This window comes from Acomys minous (genome assembly GCF_964271855.1).
Source record: "Acomys minous genome assembly, chromosome: 14".
Taxonomy (NCBI): Eukaryota; Metazoa; Chordata; class Mammalia; order Rodentia; family Muridae; genus Acomys; species Acomys minous.
The window spans coordinates 56145551-56153324 of record NC_140496.1 but is presented as its reverse complement, the minus strand read 5'-3'; the positions used below and the strand labels follow the sequence as shown (position 1 = coordinate 56153324).

General features: G+C 45.7%; 1 long non-coding RNA gene across 1 annotated transcript; it reads right to left on the bottom strand.

Annotated features, from left to right (window-relative positions):
* Positions 1–2855: 2855 nt before the first annotated feature.
* Positions 2856–6414, bottom strand: LOC311583692. The gene is made up of 3 exons (XR_014774638.1): positions 6320–6414; positions 4205–4289; positions 2856–3140 (listed from the first exon to the last, which is right to left on the bottom strand). It is a non-coding gene; the product is annotated as an uncharacterized lncRNA (long non-coding RNA).
* Between the last annotated feature and the right edge of the window lie 1360 nt (positions 6415–7774).

Here is a 7774-nt window from a genome sequence, read left to right as displayed (position 1 = left end):
GCCTCTTGGTCCTAATGAGCTCTCTGCTTATTATAAAGATTGATTCAGATTAACAGGCTGCTATATTGTAGACTTTGGAAATAGGTAATTCTAAAAGATACTTTTAAGTTAAGAAATATTAATTTTAGAAATATCCAATTGTTTATACTGTTAAAATTTGGGTTTTGTCTTCTAAATGTATGGTTATTATGTTCTACCTTCATTATAAAAAATGTAGAAATTGCTGCCTTGGTAGTATGTTTGGCTTTACTTTCTGAATATGCCTATGTTTTTAAATTGCCTGCCATGGCCTTTATTACCACATGGTGGGTTGCCATGTTGATTCAGTGATAAAAAATGGTGGGGCCATAGCCTCTCCACCATCTTAGCTAAGGGCAGTCACATGACTAGCAGCCATTTTGATTGTTGGAGATTCAAGCCTCTCTATTAAAGGCTGCCAAAAGCATTCAGTTGCCTTGCTTAGCACCAAGGGCAAACTTTGTCCTTTAACCTAGATTTTGCTGTTTAGTCTTAATGATGAAATGTGGCAGAATCTGCAAGATTGCCAGTCCCTCAATGAACTGTACCTATGATTAAAAGTTTTGCTTTAATATTAGTTCAGAAATACATATAAAGCTATACCAAGAACTAATAGAGTTTATGGTCAGCTATATCAATGAATCAGTTGCCTGATAGTGAATAAAACAATTCCAAGAGAATGATGCCCCATCCCCTGGATGGGGTAGATGGTTTTCAGTTATTCAAATCTTTGTATACTGATATAAAATTAAAGTTATATTTTGATTGCATCATACTATGTATCAGTTCTTTTAAGATATTGTGCCTATGTAATTCTCTAAAATACTATGTGCAGATCCAGTCCTTTTAAAAGGTACTATCACAAACTATTTAGGATAATTAAAGCTCCTCCTTCTCCTCCTCCTACTCCTCCTCCTCCTTCTCCCTTGACTCTGCAGAGAAATTATTCTCTGCTTTTTGAAGTTTGCTATTTTAGAAATTGCATGAAGCAGGGGGCCAGGAAGAGGAAGGTCCCAATGGCCAGTCAATCCAGGGCAAAGGAGGGAAAGAAGTCAAGCTCCCAGAAAACTTGAGGACCAGGGCATAGCAGACTTGGAGGCCTCACTGGAGATCCTTAACTGCCCATTTGTTTTGTTCTACTAGCCCAGATTCATTAACATAGGAACAGCCTTCCTCCCCCAGTACAACCCAAGCCTCTGATTAGCTGTCAGCAGGTCAAGAGCTCTACTGTTTTGTAAAGCAACTCCAGATAGGGATGCTATCTGCTGCTGAAGGGACTGGACGGTGGGTAGGCAGATGAGGCATGGCATGGTCAAGCTTGTCCTGGAGGTCAACAGCCAGGTCTTCTGTTTGTGCTAGAGTTGCCCCAGAGGCCCCTGCTGCTCCTGATGAAGTGGGCAGGCTCAATCCTGCAAGCAAGGGAATGTAGTTCTCTCTCTCTCTCTCTCTCTCTCTCTCTCTCTCTCTCTCTCTCTCTCTCTCTCTCTCTCTCTCTCTCCTCCCTCCCTCCCTCCCTCCTAGCCAACTGATGACGTTTTTGCACCAGAGAAGAACAGGGGGGGCAGTGGTTAACACATTGGCTCAATGACAGTGATGTAATGGGAGCACGCAGCAGGATGGAAGCTCCCCCCACATCCAAGATGGCCCTACAAGCCAAACAGGGAAGTACATACCCCACTCAGCAAAATGCTGTCCATAAAGGTAGTGCTGGCAGCCAATGGGTGCACCTTGAAAAATGGTGGCACTTAGCATATTTGTGCCTTAAGGACCATCATGCACATTCATGAAAAGATATATCCACTCACTTCTGACACAGTGATTGGGATCCTCAAGCTTAAAGGAATTTTGGGTGTCACTGGCAAATTCCTTATACCAACAAAGTGCATGTGGGCAATGAGTAACAAATAGCACCTCTTTATTTATTTTTATTGCTCACATACCTATGGCATAGTTGTACTGATTCAGGAAAATTGAAGGGTTCCTCAGGGAGCTGGAATTAGGATAGAAATGAACAGGAGTCATGTGGACTCCTTGGTGTTTCCTGACACTGACATTGACAGTGTGTTGTCTGCAAGTAGGTACTCAGAACCTGTTGGAGGCCTGAGTGCCTCATGTGCCAGCCTTCCTCTACCAGCTCAGCTGATGTTGCAGAGCCCAACATCAGTCCTGATTTGCCATGAGGAGGAGCATTATGAATGCATGTGTTCTGATCCATACCAATACAGCAAAAGGATGGACGAGAAGGCAGAGCTAGCAGCCAATGGGTGACCCTGAAAGGCCTTAAATCCCATGTACATTTATGAGGAGAGAAGAACATTCATTTCTTCTGACACAAGATTAGAGTTGTCAAACTTACTGTATTCTGAATGTTACTGCCCAATTCTCCATAATCAACCAAATACATGTGGACAATTGGCCTGGGCACATATTCTGGCAGCCAGGGGCCTAAAAACCCGAAGACTGACCATCCAAAGACAGTTCTACTACATCTCAGATGACAGCCCTCAGATAAACTATGATGATTTAAATGATACTGAGCAAGGGTTGGGGCTTCTGCTGCGATTCCAGACAGAGCGCTGCTCTGCCCTGCTGCACAGGCGCTTTTCTCAGCTTACCTTGTCAGAAAGTAGAAAATACAGTTCACGAGGGAGACTGCTTTGAAAGCCTTTATCTTCCCACAGAATCCTGTAGTCTGTACTACTTTGTCAAAGGAACAGCAGAGCCTCAATATGAGCTGCCGCTCCCTGACAGCCCTAGATCTCTCCCACAACACACACACACACACACACACACACACACACACACACACACACACACACACACACACACACCAATGCTGCCCTGAACATGATCTTCCATTGTAGGTGCCAACCTTTTCAAACCTACTTTATTTAGGGTTCTTTAAATGCTTATACCTCCCTTCCAACCCACCTACCATAAATAGGAGAGAAAGGAAGTTTATGGGAACAAAAGTAGACATTTTTGGACTCAGTTCCTAGGAGCGATTCCCCTGGCATAGTTGGCAGGACTTCAGCAGACCAGCAATTCAATCAAAGTTGCTGCAGGAACCTGGAACAGCAGCTGGAGCCCAGAGCCTCGAAGCCTTCACTGGAGCAGTCTCTCTAGGAACATCTCAAAAAGGAGCGATGAACAGCCAAACAAAACCAAGTCCCCAAAAGCCCCAGCCTCCTGTTGTGGGCCTATGTATATATCTCCTCTCAGAAGCTGTACTAGGATGTGTTTCAGCCAGCAAAACTCAAGCCTCCATGAAGTGGTTCAACTTCTAAATGGATAAACATCACCTGCTCTCTCACAAGCCTGTTCCCCATCCCACACTTGGGATCAAAATAGAAACATATTTATATCCACTATACTTCATACATCAGGAAAAGCCTATAGGAGCACTTGGGATGCCACATGGACCTTAACACGTGTCCTAGTGAAAAGTGAGAAGCAGAAATGTTCTCAGCCTACATTTCTGTGAACTAGGACCAACCCAGGAGCCCAACAGCTGCTGTCCTGTGCCTAAATGCAGAAAGTCACACCAGTTGGACTGTCAACCCTTGACATCACTTCGTAGAAGAGAGTGGCAGGGAGGATCATGGAATCCTCGCCCGAGTGTCCAGCCACTCCACACCGCGTGTTACATGCAATTCTACTCTAATAGCATATGGCCTCCAAGAGAGGCTAGAGTACATAGGCTCCATCTACCCAACTGTGAGAAAGTCTGATGACTTTCTCTTACATCCTGCCAGGAAAAGACTTTCTAGTGCAGCCTTTTGCCGGGAGCGCCCACAGTCATGTGTGTAACCTCTCACCTGTGTGTGGGAAGTAACCCCGATAAACCCATTAGTATGGAGGATTAAAATTGTTGGCACCATGCCTTGGCATGTCACTGGAACACTGGGGAAGGGGGAAGATATTGTTTCTATATCCTCAAGGGAGAGAATTATATCCACAACATTGTCTACTGCCAGCATCACTGAGAGGTCCAGAACACAGCGGGGTGCATGGCTACCCACAGATCTCAGCTCCCTCCTTTCCATTTGCATGGAGCAGACAAATTATGAGTCCCAGGAAAGTGAAGACAAAATATTTAAATTCCTCCCCACTGAATGTGAGCTCTAGAGCACTGCCCTTCCCTTCGTCTCTAACTTGTTCTCTCTCTCCCTCCACAGCCACACACCTCTCCCTGTGCACAGTTGTCTCCCCTTTGGTCCTCAGCCTACTTCCTTTCTTGTCATCTCCCCACATTGTCCATCTTCATTGTCCTGAAAAGAGGGAGCACATCAAGACAGGTTTGAGATATGGCAAGATTCAGAGAGTGAAGGTGCTTGCCATCAGGCTAGACCACCTGCTTTCAGTCCCTGGGACCTCCCTGGTAGAAGAAAGAGAACTGACTTCAGACATACATGGCCAGGACATGCAAGTGCATGCATGCATACAGGCACACACACACAAAATAAATAAGTAAATAAAGTAATTAATTAATATTTGTATAAATGTAGAAATAAATATAAATGGAAAAAAGAAATAACTTTGGGTGGCTTATGACATGGTTCTTAGCTGTATAAGGAAGTTAACCCCTGCCCCCCAAAAAACCCTGTCATGTCCACAGAGACAATGACAATTCAAAGCAGGTATGGGGTTGACAATCTTATAGGGATAAATATTGACACCTTCTAAACTTGGATCTTGTCTCTTCTGCCTTTAGGTACCACAGACAGCACAAGAGTCTCACCTAACACCAAGATTTCCTCTTCCTCCAGTTCATTAGCACATTTCCACAGACAGAAAACCCATAAAAACAAATTAAGAAACCACCGTAGGTAAGCAAAAGATCTCCAGGATAAGCAAACAACAGCAAACACCATTGCATTCATTCTGTATTGGCTAATCACCACCAGGCATGAAGCCTGCCATTCAGTGTGGTTTATATACTCAGTGAGATTTGGAAGGAAAAACAAACCTTTTCTTTTTCTTTGAAAGCCATTATCAGTTGGCAATAACTTCTGTGTTAGGAGAGAGGATTTGTGTCCACTTCTACTCTTAGCACTGAATCCTCCTCTGCCTTAGTCCTGTGCAGGCCTTGTGTGTGCTGCCAGTTTCTGCAAGTTTCTATTTGCTTATGTCCTACTGTGTCTATAAGGCCTTGTGTCCCTGGTGTCCTCCATGCCCTCTGGCTCTTACAGTATTTCTGCTTCCTCTTCAGAAGAGTTCACTGAGGAACCTAGGAATTTGATGACAGCAGCCTACTTGAGATTGAGTGTTCCAAGGTCTCACCCTCTGCATAATGTCCAGGTGTGGGTCTCCACATTTGCTCTCTGATGAGAACTGAGCAAGGCACTGATCTATGAGTATAACAGATGCCATTAGGAATCCTGTTGTATACCCTGTATAGTCCCCTGTCTATCTAATCTCAGGTTCTTGGCCACTGGAGCAGTGTCTGCATGGGTTATATTTAAATTACAACCAGAAGAGAGTGGTTTGTTGCTCCTAAAACTTTTGTGCCACTGTCACACCAGGATCTCTTTGCAAGAAGATCACCATTGTCAATCACAGGTTTTGTAGCTGGGTTGGTGATTAGCTTTCAACTCTGGCAGTATACAGAGTGCCTTCAAATACCATAAACACTATTTTCAATGGGGGCAGAGGGGTGGGGAGGGAGGATGAAAGCTGTAGATAAGCACCAACTCAACTTCTCCATGTTCAGTGAGAGTAGGTGCTGTGTTCAGTGATAAGGCCTTACCACCATTTTGTGGGCAACAAACATTAGACCTGATAATTGTCTGGGTTGGTTCAGGGTTTCCATGGTACCCATTTGTCCAACAATTTACTTAGGTGTTATCTGTTCCCAGTGCTAGAGGTTTCATCTGGTGGTGAGAGATGCCTAGTTAGGGATTTGTCTCCCCTGTTATTGATGAATTCAATTTAGATTTATTTCCTATCATATATGTTATATTTTAAGAAGCTTCTACAATATTAAGTTTCCATATGACCCCCTCAAACGGCACTTAGTTTTAGCTGTCCCTCCCAGTATTCCCTCCCTTGTCCCCTTCCTCCTCCCCGACCCTTTGATTCTCCCTTTCCTGCCCTCCTCATTCATTCAGTCATAACTATCTATTCTTTTTCCCTTTTACAAAGAGTTTCTTCCTCCTTCACTAGTTCCCTATCTATACCTAACCTTTGTTGTTATAAGGGCAGTAGCTTGCTTATCAAAGACTTAACAGCTAACAAATAAGCAAAGACATCCAATATTTGTCTATTAGGATCTTGGTTATTTCTAACTCTATCTACTTACCTGTAAACTCTTTTGTTGATGTTGGTGGTGGTGGTGATGGTGGTGGTGGAGGTGGTGGTGGTGGTGGTGCTGCTGCTGCTGCTGCTGCTGTTACTTAAGTTGAGCAGGGTAGATCTGAAAGAATTTAAGGAGAGGGAGATGCAGGCAAATATGATCAAAATATATTGTATGAAATTCTCAAAGAATCAATAAAACACTTTAAAAGGAGTTGAATCCAAATTTCACCTATGACATAGTGTAACAAATCAAGATTATCTTCCTATGAGAGTTTTGACAAGATCCAAGATGCCGGCAAGCAGTGTGGACCATGTTTAGAAGCTCCAGTAAACAATTCAGGGAATTGCACAGAATTCTGAACCAGGAACACCGAGGTCCCCACACCACTGCAACAGGAGTGTTCCACGGTTAGAAGGGACCAGGTTGCAGAGGACCTGCATGCCCCTGCACACAGGAGGAGCGTGGATTTTCTTGGATTGGAGTGGCAGTGGCAGCAGTAGCAGCGGCAGCAGTGGCGGCAGTGGCGGCAGCAGCAGCAGCGGCAGCAGGAACAGCGGCAGCAGCGGCAGCAGTGACAGCAGCTGAGGTTTGCAACTCAGAGCTCTCCAGCGGGGCGATTGGTATGGTGGCCGGTGGGGGTTATTGTGGGAAAGGGGACTCTGGGCAAGATTTGGGCTGCATGGTGTCCCGAGACCCAAACTGTACTCGGCGGGCAGTTCAGCCCCTGAGACCCAAGCTCAGCTCAGTGCGCAGTTCTGCCACGGAGACACTAGCACAGCTCAGTGCGCAGTTCCGCTGCTGTGACACAGGCTGAGATCAGCACGCAGATTTGGCCCAGAGTCCCTAGCTGGACTTGCTGGACAGATTGGGCCTAGAGACTCTAGCAGAGCTTTGCGCACATCGCAGTCCTGAGACTCTGGCTGGACTCTCCACGCAGTTTAGGCCCAGAGTCCCTGGCTGAATTCAGCCCTCAGTGTGGGTCCAGAGTCCCTGGCTGAGCTCAGAGTATAATAACGCCCCTGAGACTCTGGCAGAGATAGGCATGCAGTTTGGGGCAAGAGTCCCTACATGCACTTGATGGGCAGTTTGGGGCCAGAGACTCTAGCTGAGCTTTTTATGCAGTCCCAGCCCTGAGACACTGGTTGGACACTGTGTGCTGTTTGGGGCCAGAATTCCTGGCTGAGCTTGGTGGAATGTTCAGGCCCTGAGACTATAACTGACCAAGGCACACACTTTGGGCCCAAAGAACCTAGCTGAGCTTGGTGTGCAGTCCCAGCCCAGAAAGTCTGGCTGGACTCTGTGTGCATTTTGGGCCCAGAGTCCTTAGCTGAGCTCGGCAGACATTTTGGGCCCTGAGAATCTAGTGACATTTGGCGAGTGGTTTGGGCCCAGTGTCCCTGGCTGGTCTTGGCAGGGGACCCAGAATGCTGTGGACACTTTGACCTGACCCAATGCACA